At 37.5% G+C, this 15,241-nt stretch overlaps 1 long non-coding RNA gene across 1 annotated transcript in view; it reads left to right on the top strand.

The window, feature by feature from the left end:
* LOC141570717 (uncharacterized) overlaps positions 1 to 15,241 on the top strand; it is a 94,271-nt gene that overhangs the window by 69,087 nt on the left and 9,943 nt on the right. Inside the window, exon 2 of the long non-coding RNA XR_012495160.2 lies at positions 14,471 to 14,649. This is a non-coding gene — a long non-coding RNA (uncharacterized LOC141570717). The remainder of the gene's footprint in view (positions 1 to 14,470; positions 14,650 to 15,241) is intronic.

The raw sequence follows: 15,241 nt of genomic DNA, 5'->3' as shown, positions 1-15,241 counted from the left end.
ATAGCCCTCAAACCCATTTCCCACACAGCTGCCAGGGTAAATTTCCTGATATGTAAATATGTAACATGTAAATTTGATCCTGTTTCTTCCAATGCTCTTAGGATAAAGTGCAAACATTTCAGCAGAGCAAATAAGCTCCCTAATAATCTAGCCCGGCACTGTTTAATATGATGTGAGCCACATGTATTATTTAAAATGTTCTAGTAGCCATATTCAAAAAGTAAAAACAGGAGAAACTAATGTTCATATCTTTTATTTAACCCAATATGTTCAAAATGTTATCATTTCAACATGCAACCAGTATTTTTAAAGTATCAATCAGCTATTCTGCAGTCTATTTTTCTTGTATTTTATCTTCAAAATCTGAACACCAAATTTCTATCAGAAAGCCTTGATCCAAGAGTAGAATGGTGGTTACCAGGGGCTGGGGTGTGGGGGAATGGGGTGATGTCACTTAAGGTTACAAACTTGCAGCTAGTAGAGAAAGAAGTCCTGAGCATCTAATGCGCAGTACAGAGACATAAGCAACAATATTGTATTGTAATCATCAGACTTGCTAAGAGGTAGATTTTAATTATTCTCATCACAAAAAAAGAAATGATAATTATGCTACGCAATGGGGTGCTAACTATCCCTACAATGGCAATCATATTATAATATATAAATGTATCAAATTAACATATTGTACACCTTAAATTTATACAATATTGTATGTCAAATACATCTTATTTAACAAGAAAAGAATAATAGAAGCTAGCATGAATATATGTCAGGCCCTGGTCTAAGTGTTTCCATATATTAACTTATTTATATTGAAACATTACAGGACAACAATTATATGTAGATACTATTATGACTCCAACTTACAGAAGGCAAAATTGGAGCAGAGAAGTTGTGTAATTTGCCCAAGTTCATACAGCTAGAAAGTAGCAGAATTGAGACATGAACCAGGGAGTCATGCCTGTGAACTTGTGCTCCTAACCACCGCAATTTTGATTGCCCCAAGTTCCTGGAATTCCAAGGAGCTTCCTCAAAGCTGTCATATGTGTTTCTCCCTCCTGTTTTAGTGAGTCTCTAGTAGAGGCTTGGGGATGCACATTGGCTCTTTCAGATTGCGAGCATGCCATTCCCCACACTGCAGCATTTTTCTGGTAATTGCTTGGTGCTTATCTATGAGGATTGTGGAAGTCGGTGTATGACTAAGACAAATGTCAGGGTTCATAACAAATTCCAGGGCAGAAAACATATTTAATCTGATGGGTTTTCCAATGTTTCCTCCCTCCTTTAGAAATGTCCAAGCTGCTTTTAAGCTGATACTGTCCCTCGACCCCAACTAAACCATTTGATAAACCCTCTGGGTTACATAACTTGGTATGAACTCTCTTCATCTGGCTGTAGGAGATGATGGTTCTCATAATGCTGACATGAACATTTCCTGTCATTCCTGGCTAATGAAGAGAAGAGCAGCCTTTCCAGGAAACGTGTGCTTTGTAAAATCTGACATTAAGAGTACACTAAGTCAGCCTGAGAATGGGTGCAGTTGAGTATGATTAAAAGTAGAAGATTAAAAATATATCCAAAATACTACAACAGGAAATGAACAAGAATGACAATTATGGGCAAGACAGCCCTTGCTGCACTTTAACCTCAAAAAGAACTTACCTGGTTACATGAGAAGGTAAAGGAATGCTATTGTCATAAATCACTATTAAAATCCACATTAACAAAATTACATTTAAAAAATTAGATGAGAAGAGGAAAAGCTAATTGGATTCTGGTGTAGTCAAACTAATCAGTATTCCTTTTGCAGACAGAAGATAGGATTTATACAGTGATGCCACTGACATATTAATGGCCGTTGGTGAACAGCACCATAACGGTTCGGTATGCCTAATAGAGAAGAATCAGCTTCTTAATTTAACCTCATAGACATGAACCAAGAAAGATTATCTTCTAAAACACTAGTCAGAGTCTGGCCGTAACATAGCTCTGGGTTCTAAGCAAAACACCTGTGGGCCTCCAACCACAAATGACAGAAATCTAATGACAGCATGCATGACGAGTTTTAGAGAAACAATATATGGGTGGGGTTCTGAAAAGCAGCTTCTAAACTTGCAGAAAAACTAGTCCATCGTTTCCTTCTCCTCTCACCTGTTCCCATACACATCAAAGTTTCTCCTCTATCCCTGTCCACTGCAAAGAAAGAAAAGAAGAAATGTTTGGCATGCCACTTCAGCAAGGTTGCTAATGTCCACCCAAAACGTTTTGCCTGGAGACCAGACTTCTGCTTCCAGCCACAGTGGAGGACTAGAATTACTCTCCCTCTTGAAACAACTGAAACCAAACCAAACAAAACAAAACAAAATAAAAATGAAACAATGGTGTTCAAGACACTGATTATCAGGAAAGGACAGTGATCTATGTGAGACAGAAAAAAATCAAAGTGAGTCCTGCAATTGTCTCAACGCACTACTTGGAGATAATTTATAGGAACTGTGCAGGAAAAGGAAACCCAGAGAAGACCCTGAGTTGAGGAGATAGAGAGATGGAGATGGCCAAGGCCATTAGAGTTCTCAGGACAGAATCAAGAGGAGAGAGAGAGAGAGAGAGAGAGATAGAGAGAGAGAGCACCACCGAGAAAAAACTCTAGAGAGAATACTCCTTTGAATAAGTATTTAGCTGATAAGTTCAGGCATGTGAGGAACTACTGGAGACCAGAGAAAGAACCACCCAAAAGGATAAGGAGTGACAATGTGCAGCTGTCACATAGGCCGGAAATAATGCTTATTCTCCCATTATACACTAACACTATTATGATTCATGGGGCATTGGGTAGGGTACACAGATGAGCCTTGCTTCAGTAGTGGGGAACAGAACACTATTCCATTCCCACCTAAGAAATCCTAAAGGCATATCCAAAATGATCAAACTGTTTTCAATTAACTCTGCTCTAAAACAAACAAAAAATGTCTATAAGAATACAAAACTATCCAGAATCCAACAAGGTAAAATTCACAATATTTGACCTCCAATAAAAAAGTACCAAGAAGCAGGAAAATATGAGGGAAAAAAGCAATGAGTTGGAACTGACACAGGTGTTAGAATCACAGCGAAGGACATTAAAACAATTATCATAATTCTGTTCCATATGCTCTAAAAATTAAATCTGGACATGGAAGATATAATAAAGACCCAAATTTAGCTTTTAGAGATGAAAAGTAGAATGTCTGAGATGAAAAATGCACTGGATTAGACTAATAGCTACTTAGACTTTGTAGAACTTCAATGAACTTGAAGACATAGCAAGAGAAATTATCCAAAATGAAGTATAGAGAGAAATTAAAAAGAATAAAATTATACAGAGCATCAATGAGCTGTGACAACTTCAAGTGACCTAATGTATATGTAACTGCAGCTTCTGAAGGAAGAGTGGATATGCAGCCTCTAAGATGCCCCCCTCCCCATGATCTTTGACTCCTGATATTCTCCACTTTTCGAATATGGACGGAATTTATTAACTCACTTCTAATGAACAAAACATGGCAGAAGTGATGGTGTGTAAATTTCAATATTAGATTATAAAAAGATTTCTCGTTTCTATTTTGGGTGTTTTCTCTCTCACTCTTGGATCTCTTTTCTCTGGGGAAACCATATGCCATAGCATGAGACCATCCTGAGAGAGGTCTACCTGGCAAGGAATCAAGGATGCCTACAAGCATGTGAGTCAGTTTGGAAATGTATCTGAAATGGCTGCTGGCCAATATCTTGACTGTAACCTCATGAGAGCCAGAGGCACCCAGCGAGGCTGTGCCCAGATTCCTGACCCAGAGAAAGAGTGATATAATAAGTGTGTTGTTTTCAGCTGCTTAATTTTGGAGAAATTTGTTACACAGCAATAAATAACTAATACAGAAGTAATGTTTGTAGAGTTAGTGGCCGAAATGTTTTAAAATTTGATGAAAACCATAAAGCCACAGATCCAAGGAACACAATGAACTCCAAGCACAAGAATAATTATGAAAATCACAGTAAGGCACAGCAAAATCAAATTATTCTAAACAAATTTCAATGAGAATATCTTTAAAGCAAATACAAAAAATATATTATAAAAAATATACTCACTAACAAAGATACGGGTGCCAGCAAATTTCTTGTTAGAAAAAATGTAAGCAAGAAGACAGTAGAACAATACCTTAAAGTTCTGAAGAATAAAAGCTGTCAACAGCAAAATCATCCTTTTAAAACAGAGGTGACATAAAGGCTTTTCCAGACAAAAAAGTTGAAAACAATATGTCATTAGCAGACCAGAACTTCACTACAGGAAGTGTTAACTGAAGTCCTTCAGGCTGCAGAGAAATGATGCCAGATGGAAATATGCATCTGCACAAAGGAATGAAGAAAACTAGAAATTGTAACTTCATGAGGAAATTTTTAAGATTATAAAAAATACTTAAATCATACAAAAAGATTATTTACTATTTAAACAAGAAACTAACAATTTAGTGGAGTTTATAACATATGTAAAAGTAAAATGCATGACAACAATAGAACAAAAGATACAAGTGGAGAAATGAACTATTCATGAAGTGGTATTATATCTTTAAGTTGAACTGTGATAAATTAAAGATGCATACTATAAACCCTAAAGTAACCATTAAAATAACAAGAATTTTAGCTAATCAGCCAACAAAGGCGATAAGATAGGATAAAATGGAATCATAAAAAATATACAATACAAAAAAATAAGAAGGAGAAAAAAGTAAAGAACAGATAAGACAAATAGAAAACAAAAAATAAGATGAATTATTTAAACCTAACCATGTTAGTCATTGTGTAAAATATAAATGGTCTAAATCCCCCAATTAAGAAACAGAGATTGTCAGATTGCATTAAAAAAAATAAGATTCAACTATTTGTTGCCTACAAGAAACCGACTATAAATAGAAAGACACAAATTGGTTAAAAGTAAAAGAATGGAAAAAGATATACCATGTTAATGCTGATCAAAATAAAGCTGGGGTGGGTGACTATATTAATATCAGGCAAAGTAGACTTAAAGAAAAGAATATTACCTGGGACAAGAAGGGTCATTTCATAAATATAAAGAGAGCAATTCACCAAGAAGACACCAATCCTAAATTTTTATGCATCTAATAAGAGAGCGTCAAAATAGACTAAGCAAAAACTTATACAAGTGCAAGGAGAAATAGATCAATCTTCAATTAGCCAAAGATTTACGTATCACTCTCAATAGTTGGTAGAACAAGTAGTCAGAAGACTTCAAGAAGACATGAATAATTCCATCAACTAACTTGACCTAATTGATATTTATAGAACACTCCAACTAACAATAGAGCACACAGTTTTTTTCAAATGCATACAGAATATTTACCCATGATAGACTATATTCTGAGCCTTCAAACAAGTCTTGGCATATTCTTGTATACTCTATGACCATAATAATGGAGTTAGTTTCAATTAAAATTAAATATCAGTAGCAGAACACCTCTGGAAAATTTCCCAAATATTTGGAAACGATATAACATGCATCTAAATAACACATGGGAAGAAGAAATCAAAACTATTAGAAAGTACTTTGAAGGCAAATAAAATTTAAAACAGCATATCAAAATGCATGGGATACCTCTAAAGCAGTACTTAGGGGAATTTTTGTAGCACAAAAACACCTGTATTAGAAAAGGAGGAAGATCTCAAACCAATGATATGTGCTTCACCTTAGAAACTAGAAAAAGAACAAATTAAACCGAAAACCAAAATAACTTTGAAAAAGGACAAACTTGAAGAACTATCGACTGATTTCAAGACTTATTATACAGTAAGACTTCAGTAATCAAGACAGCGTGATGTTGGTGTAATGACAGGCAAACAGGTCAGTGGAATAGAGCAGAAGTCTAAAATAGATCCTCACAAAAATGGGCAACTAATTTTCAACAAAGGTAAAAAGACAATTCACTAGAGAAAGGACAGTGTTTTCAACAAAAGGTGCTGGAACAATTGGATATTCATTTACAAAAAACAATTGAACTATTGTAACCCATACCTCATATCACATACCAGTGAATCAGAGGCCTCAATAAAAACCCAACACACTAACATTTCTCAAAGAAAACATAAGAGAAATCCTTCATAGCTTTAGGTTATGCAGATTTTTTAAATACAACAAAGCCATGACCAATAAAAGGAAAGACTGATACATTGGAATTCATCAAAATTAAAAACTTCTGCTCTTCAAAAAATACAGTTAAGACAATGAAAAGATAAGTCATACATTGGGAGAAAATATTTACAAAGCATATATGTAACTTGTATACAGGATACATAAAGAACTCTTAAGACTCAACAATAAGAAAATAATGGACCCAATAAAAAAAAGTGAATATTAAAAAAACAAAAAAAAAACCCAAAGATATATGTGTGGCACATAAGCACATGAAAAGATGCTCAATTTGATTAGTCATTAGGGAAATGCAAATTTAAAACTTGAGGAGTTACTACAACACCTCATCTACTTGAATGGCTACAGTGAAAAAGACTGACTAAATCAAATAGTGACCAGGATGTGGAGAAACAGGAACTTCCATACATTCCCCAGGGAATGCAAAATGGTACAACCCTTCTGGGAAAGTCTGGCAGGTTCCTTTTTATTTTTTTTAGCGTATGTTATTTTTCTATTGTATTGGTATATAATCAACATGCAACATTGTGTAAGTTTAAAGTTTTTATTTGATAACTCAATGAGCTGACTTGATACATTTAAGTATTGCAAAATGATTACCACCATAGAGTTAACTAATAGCTCCTTTATGTCACATAACTACCATTTGTTTTTTTGTGGTGAAAACATTTATGATCTGCTCTCTTCCCAACTGTCAAATATGTAATACAGTATTGTTAACTATAGTCACTGTCTTGTATATTAGATTCCCAATACATATTCATCTTATAACAGGAAATTTGTGCCTTTGACCAATATCGCCCCATTTTCCCCACCTCTGAACCCCTGTTAACCAACATTCTAGTCTCTGTTTACTTGAGTTCAGCTTTTTTAGATTCCACATATAGTAAGTGATATCATACAGTATTTGTCTTTCTCTGTCTGATTTATTTCACTTAGCATAATATCCTGTCTCCTGTTCCCTGTACTTTATGCAGGACTGTTTCCTTATATTGAACAATTGAATTCGTAGGTTTGCCTGCTACTTTCATATAGAGTGAAAGAAAAGTTGCCAATTTCAGATGGGTGAAAGAAAAGTTGCCAATTTCCATCTCCTCCCTTCTCAGAAAAGGGACCAGAACCACAATCCTATAAATTCTCCTTTCAGTGAAAGCCCTGAGTTTCATGTGTGTAGATCAAAGTAAGTACCAAACCTGTTTCACCAGTTTCTAGGGCCACAGAGTTGGCACAGGTGCATTATGGGCTCAGGTCCAGTTCCTCATATTGATATGAAGCCATGACTCCTTGGTGATAACCATGTCAGCTCCACATGTACTTTAAAAATCACACATCTGTCATCTCGGGGATTCAGGCATATTCAGCTCCTACTGTCACTCTCCTTGCTAAAATATCATAAAGGCTAAGAACACCGACCGATGTTTGAAGACCACGTATAAGCACGTGTCTGTATGTTTGTACTCAAGTAATAAAGTAATTTTCCTTTCTATGAAAGGAATCTTAATTATGCCTTTTAGATGTGTGTAAATAGAGAAGCATGAGTGACAACAGGACAGTGTTCAGGTGACTCTGAAGACAGCGAAATACCTGACAATTTCAATTCCTTAATAGATGTGTTTGGCCTCCGTCTGTAATGTGGGTGCCCACAGTGCTCAAATTAACCAGATAAGTAGCAATTCTCCCACAACTTTGCATCTACTAAGGAACAACATTAAGCTTGTGTTTGATTGAGTTCAGTCTTGAATTTCAAGACTTCTTTTCATCCATTGAAGAGGCTAGGTAGAACTGTATCCTTTGAGCTGAGGAGGTATTTCTTGTCTCTGGTTTGGTTTGTTCGGATATTTTTGGCAGGGAACACTTGCGTTTGTGTGCATGTTTATACAGAGTCCTTTATTTCACCCTGTGTGAACTTGACCTTTCACTTTTAATATAAATAAATTGCAAATAAAGCAATCGTCATTTAACCCTATGCCAACCAGAGTAGCTAAATACAATAACCGAAAGCCTGGAAGCTTTCACAAAAGCAAAGGCGTCTGCTTTTGTTGGAATGACAACTCTTCACAGTAGCACAAAACCAAATGGTTCAAGGACATCGTAAAGGATGATGGTGTTTTCAATTTTCTATTTACTGCCTCAGTCATGGGTCGCAACAATCGTAATCAAGCCATTTTGACAACGTGGCTTGTTAAATGAGCTTAATGATAGAAGCCCGAATATTTCTGGTTCTAAATACTTGGGCAAGGACTTCCGGTCTCTTCTTTCCCTCCCCTTCAGCTCACACAAACATCCTACCTGCATGTGTTTGTGCAAATAACCCTTTCTGAGACTTTTTCTCAAATGCTGGTAATACATTTCTGAAATGTTGGCAATATTTCTCTCAGAGTTGTTGGGAAGATAACATGGATCGTGAATGTCTTGCCCTGTGTCCAGAATATAGTACCTGCCCAAAAATGTGACAACCCTGCCCATAACTTTTCTTCTCTCCCCAGGGCTGACTTCATGGGTGTGTGACCTGTGGAGCCCAATAGGGCCCACTGTTCAGAAGGCTCCCAGCCTCTTTCTTTTATGTTCTGCTGTCATTATCTTGCAATTTGCAATACTTTTTGAACAAGAGGTCCACCCGTATTTCCATTTTACACTGGGCTCTCCAGATTATGTAGCCAGCCTGCCTATCCATGTTTACTTTTTCTTCCCTTTTTCAAACTACCTGGGTTAGAAGAACTAAGCATTCTCTTGGTTGCCCAGGTTGGTCCACTCCGTTGGTTGCCCACAAGGTATTCCGGTGGCCAGAGTGGTGCTCATGGCTCAACTCCACTGTCCCAGCCCTGGCTTAGGCCTTATCCTTCTCCTGCCCGGTGCTGTCACCGTGCTTCTGCTGACGGTGCATGGGAATAGGTCAGGAAGTAGCTTTGAACATGAAAGCTTTCCTTCAAAGAATCCATCTGCCCACAACTTGTAGTTGTCCCAACCCAGAGGTAGTATTATAAAAAGACCCCATCAGCAACCATTGTCAGGTCCCTGGTGGTTTTTGATTGTCTGTTCTGTTCCTTAATTTTCCCCACCAGCGATAGAGTCAGACTTTGTGAGGCCGGAGCTTATATAATTTGGAGGCCCTCTAGAAAAACAAGTACTAAATTACGAATAAAAAATTATAGCCAGGGGCTTATAAGGGGCCCGTGCGAGTGAAGGAGTCTGACGCCTGTGTTTCCTTAGCTTCCCAGGAAATCTGCCATAGTTCCTCCCCTGTGTATCAAGCAGCTTTGTAACTTTCTCATCTTTCTCCTTATGAAATAAGAAAACTATTGATGCTATATCCTGACCAATTCCTTTATACCATGTTGCTTTTTATACACAGGTCATCTGTGTATAAACCCTTGAAGGGACCTTGAACATAGCACATTTTTTAGCTCCTATGAATGTTGGAATTACTCAAGACAGGGAGGGCTCCCTCTCTTTCTAATTCCATGAGGGATTAGAAATCTGTTGCTCTCCTTTGATAGCGTACAGATGTCAGAGGCTTGTTCATTTCTGTCCCCAGCCCTGTACTCTTCCCCAAGATGCAGGCTTGTGTGTGCAGCGGCCTCCTCGACACCTTCACAGGAGTCTTCTCTTTCCCTCACTCCCCCCGCATCTGTCACAATCCTATTGTTTCTTTCTCCAAAATAAACCTCAAATCCAACCATACTTGTTTTGCGTGCCTACTACCACCAGCCCAGTCCAGGTACCTCAACCTTTTACATGGTCGTCCCATAACCACAAATGTTCTACTCCAACATAGTCTCTGTTTAGCATCCAGAGTCATTTTCTCAAAACGAAATGGCTTATTGCCATCCCTAATTTAATATCTTCTGTTGGCTTTTCATTGGGCTTTAAATAAAATTCTTCACCGTGGTCCACACAGCCCTGCGTGGTCTGCCTCCAGCCCTATCTCCACCACTCTCCTCTTTAACACAGCATCCGGTTTGGTCTTCTGACACACTGTGTTCATTTCTGTCTCTGAGCCTTAGCCCACGCTGTGGCCTCTGATCTGGGGACTCTCGCCTCCGCTCTTTGTGTGATGGGCTCTTCTGTTTTTCAGGCCTCAGCTGAGATGTCTGAGAAACCTTTCTAGTCCACTTTGAGGGTGTAGGTCCACCTCTTCCATTATCACTGCGCCCTGTTTGTTTCTTCTATAGAACTTAGTACTTCTGGAAATTACACACTGTTTTTGCTATTCATGTGTTCACTTGTTTATTGTCTATTCTTCTGTTAATCTGTGGGCACCATTGGAGGTTAGAAACTATGTCTGGTCCCTCCCCCCCCCCCCCCCCAGTATATACAAAAGACTTGGATAGTGACTAGAGGAAATAGGCACTAAATACATATCTGTTAAATGAATGAATACATGAGCTACCTCTGAATATTGAACAGACCCATTGAACAGATAAACACACAGTGTACGTTTATCACTGTGGACCACAATTCAATTATTTCCCTGTATTTTTCCCTGCTTGACTATGAACTATATAGGCAAGTTATAAATAATATTTACTCTCTGTATCGCCGGCATTTTACACAATGCTTGAGATGCACACATCCTTCTAAATACTCAATGAATGCGTATTTAATTAAATTAGCTACCAAATTATTGATGACCATCAGCTCTCAACTTAGAAACATTCAAGGGACCAGCTCAGGTTGATTATCTCAGCCGGAGGAGCAGATGATTGGGAGAGAATTTTTACAATTACCCAAGAATCAGATAAATACGTGTTATTTCCACAGCATTAAGTTAGATACTTGAAAGATACTCAAGACAGTAGATAACACCATGCCACCAACTGAAGTGTTAATGTAGTGTTTTGCTGCAGTTTATACAAAGGAAGAAAAGTCACAACTTCTCCCTAAATGTATTAGCATTGTTATCTATGATCTAACTCACGCATTAGGTTTCCAATAAATGTTTGCTGATTTAATGAAATACCAATTGGTACTTCTAAATGTTTTTATCTGATGTAACTGTATGTCTCCTACTAAATTATAACTGCATTGATAGTAAAACCATGGAAATGTAATTACTGTTTCTCTGAATTCTCCATCGCAATGCCCCACATTTTTTTTTTTGTGGAGAGAGTACTCGGTACGCTTTTATTGATTGGTATAGACCATGTTTCCACACTGTATGCCAAGGCAATAAACCAGGCACTTCATTGTTCTTTAGTGTTGTCAAACTGGTAATCTGCCTTCTTGCTAATTCAAACTTGAAAAGAATTTTATGTATCACCTGGTGACACCAGCACATTCCTAACAAGGAAATCATCTGGAGAAGTTAAATGACTTACTAAAGTCATACCAAGACGTGAACTCAACTCCAGGCTTCCCAACTTGGGTCCAATGTTTATTCTTCTATAGAATGCTGAGTGTGTGGCTGAAGAAAAAGAAGAAAAAAACCCAAAGTTAGATATGATTCAGCTATGTTACAGATTATTTAATGAGGTTCCTGAGCATTGAGAAGTATTTTTATTTTATCAGTTTCATCAGTGAAAGCAGAGTAATGATCCCAAGGTTAATGCTAAATTAATTTGTCTTGTAAAGACTCCATTGTATTGAAATAGGAAGGAAATGTACAGAATTAGAGTGGTCATATTTCATAGAGACAATGTTTGTGATTTATGATACTATCCCATTATTTTTCATAAACCATACTTCATTGCAAAGCTTTCGTTTAGGATTATTTTATCATTCTATGAGAGGAAAGAAACATTTTTCCCCAAGACAAATAAATAGCTAGCAAACAGTGCTTAATTATGAAGATAGCTTTTAATCTTTGATTTGCCTTCATTTCCTGGTTTTGATAAATATTTAAAATTAGCGTAAGCCCCAGTTTGAGATTTAGAAAGACTCTGAACAAAGACCCTCAAATAATCTGAATTTGCCTTGATGAGCCAGGCTGACCTGACTATTAAAAGACTTCCCTCCTCCTGGAAGTTTGGATGCCCGATAATGCTAATGGTCCCAGAAGAGTACTTCCCTACAGCTCTTTGGGGAGGTCTCCCTCCATTGAGCAGGCTGCCAGTCCAGGGGGTTATTAACGCTGGCTGCACATTGGTATTATCTAGGGAGATTTTAACAAATATCGTCCTGACCCCATCCCAGACCAATTTAATTTGAATTTTGAGTGTCTGTATTATAAATATTTTTTAAAAATTGAAATGACATGAAACTGATGTACAGCTAGGGTTGCAAACCACTGATCGGAATGGGTTCTTCTGCCCAGATGGAGTCCCTCTGCTGCCGCCCCTGCCCAGGTGGGAGAGAAGGACCCACGTGGGGAATGGAAAGGCTGCTTCTCACAGACCCTGCTTGACTTCTCCAATCCTGAGCTGAGAAGTGAGGAAGAGAACAGCAGTTTTCAGGGATGTGCCTGGAGGACAGATTTTGTTTAGTCTTGTTTTTGTCTTTCTGTCAAAGGTACAAGGAAAGAAGAAGGGCCTGCAGTGTCTCCTAGAGCAGGGTGTTTCAACCTAGGCTCTACTGACGTCTCTGTTGTGAGGCGCTGTCCTGTGCATTACAGGATGTTTAGCAGCACCCTAGCCCTCTGCCCCCTAGATACCGATAGAGTACTCCTCTCCCCAGTTGTGACAACAAAAAATGTCTCCAGACATTGCCGAATGATCCAGAGCAGGGGTCCAAATGACCCCAGTTGACATGTTCTAGAGATAGCAGCAGAAGCCCTTATGGAGAATTTGATGGTGACTAGGAGGGCGTGGCTTTTGTGATGATTGGCAGAGGAAGGCAAGTATGGCCATGCTGGTGAAGACATTGGTGGAGATGGGAATTTTGGACAAGGCAGCAAGAAAAACCCTAAAAGTGGTCACAATGACAGTGACTCTGGGCCAGCTTGGGGTGGTGGGAGAGACCTCTGGGGTCACACTACAGCTCTGGACCAAGAGAGCAATTCCAGGCAGCTAGGCAGTGGGGAGCCGTTTCAGATGCTCCAAGAAGAGGAAAGATATTGGTTGGGGCTGGGAGAAGAACAGAGACATGTGGAAGGGTGGGGAGGGAACCGAACGCCCCTTTTGGAGGTTGAAAATGTCACATTTGGATTGGACGGTTGAGGACAGCGAATGAGAAGAAGCTATTCTTGATAGGGTAGAACTCCTGGATAGTGAGTTACTAGAATAAAAAGAAAAACAGACGGCTTGGAAATCTCCTCAAGATTTATGTAACACTATAATTAATGTTTCATTAGTCATAGGCATTAAAGTAGGACTTTAAGAGTTATACTGCGTTTCCTTCAACTCTCATAAATTTAGTCATATTTACCCACCTCACTCTCCCTCCTTAGATAAAAGAGAAAAGGGAGGCTAGAGAGGATGAGTGAGAGCAATTTCTAAAGCCTAAGAGATTAGTCCTAACTCCACAATTTAAATCACATAATTCTACCATTTAGGTTTGGAGGGGACCATCATTTCATCTGTGTTTTTTAATGATATTCTCATACAGAAAGATCACCGATTATGTCTACAATGGCAAAGGTAGTTATGGCTTCGGTAAAACAATGTGTGATATTAGGTTGGTGCAAAAGTAACTGAGGTTTCTGCAGTTATTTTTAACCTTTTAAACCGCAATTACTTTTGCACCAACCTAATACTATATATATATATATATATATATATATATATATATATATATATATATATATATATTACATATGTGCAGTAAATTCTTTGAAACAAACAAAAACAATTCAGAAACACTTTAAAGAATTGGTTTACATAATTCACCAGGGTTTTCAGGTTTAGGGAGCAAATGACTTTCTTTTAATAGAGAATCATAAATTTTAAAGCAGAAAGAGATGTTAAAGTTTATCTGGTCCGTCAATTACCAATCTTAAAAAAAACAACAAAAACGAAAAACTGTGGACTATGAGAATGTTGTATTATCCAATTCTACCCTTAAAAAGGCATTTGGCTAACTACAAGGAATGTTAAAATGTGCTTAAGCTTCAAAAGAAAAAAAGAAAAAAATCATTAGCTCTCTATTTCCCCTTCTGACATATGTAACTACCATTTACCACTGTTCATTCAATAGTTTAGGAAACATGCTGTTAATTCAGCATCTTCAAGTATTTCAATGGAAATAAACCAATTGCTACTTGGAAAAATGGTTGAAATGTGTTTGGAGAACCTTACACCAAGGTTTAGCTGGTTGCCGTCCAGGTCCCATATCATGTTACAAACAGGCTGCTTTTAGACTAGCTCAGCTTGTGCTTACTTTTTTTTTTTTTTTTTAAAGGTCATGGAAGCTGAAGGTTGAGAAAACAAACAGAAAAAACACGTCTTCTTCAACTTAGAGATAAGCGGGCAACCCAAAGAACATGTGCTTTACAGTAAGACCTCAGGAATAATACTGAATAGAAATTCAACCAAGTGGATCTGACAGAAGCCCAGGCAGACATCCAGGAGAATTTTGTGGTGAGCTGCTGAGTCACACCTGTGCCTCTCTTTCCTCATCTGTACATTGGGGATATAAGCAATGAAGTCTGTATCACTATGAAAGCATGATCTCATTTGTGTATTTTTAAAAAATGTTTATGAATACATTGATCATTTCTAAAAGAGACATCCTCTCAAGAGATAAAGGTAGAGTTAGTGCACAATAAACAACAAAATAACTATTAGTAAAATGATCTATGCATTTGTTTTTGAAATGTTGTCCAAGACTTTGGGGAATGAAAATGGTGAGGGTGGAAAAGGTAAAGGAGGAAAGAGGCTTGCTTTTCATTGTAGTGTGTGAAAGAAAAAAAAATCATGTGCAAGTACAACTTTTCCAATAAAAGTACTAATTAGTTCTAAACACCGTGTTTCCCCGAAAATAAGACCTAGCCGGACAATCAGCTCTAATGTGTCTTTTGGAGCAAAAAATAATATATAATATAATATAATATAATATAATATAATATAATATAATATAATGTAATATAATGTAATATAACGTAACATAATATAATATAATGTAATGTAATGTAATGCAATGTAATATATAATATAATGTAATATAACATAA

Source organism: Rhinolophus sinicus, chromosome 3, assembly GCF_057876585.1.
Source record: "Rhinolophus sinicus isolate RSI-liver-muscle chromosome 3, RSI-T2T, whole genome shotgun sequence".
Taxonomy (NCBI): Eukaryota; Metazoa; Chordata; class Mammalia; order Chiroptera; family Rhinolophidae; genus Rhinolophus; species Rhinolophus sinicus.
This window is presented reverse-complemented; position numbering and strand designations above follow the sequence as displayed.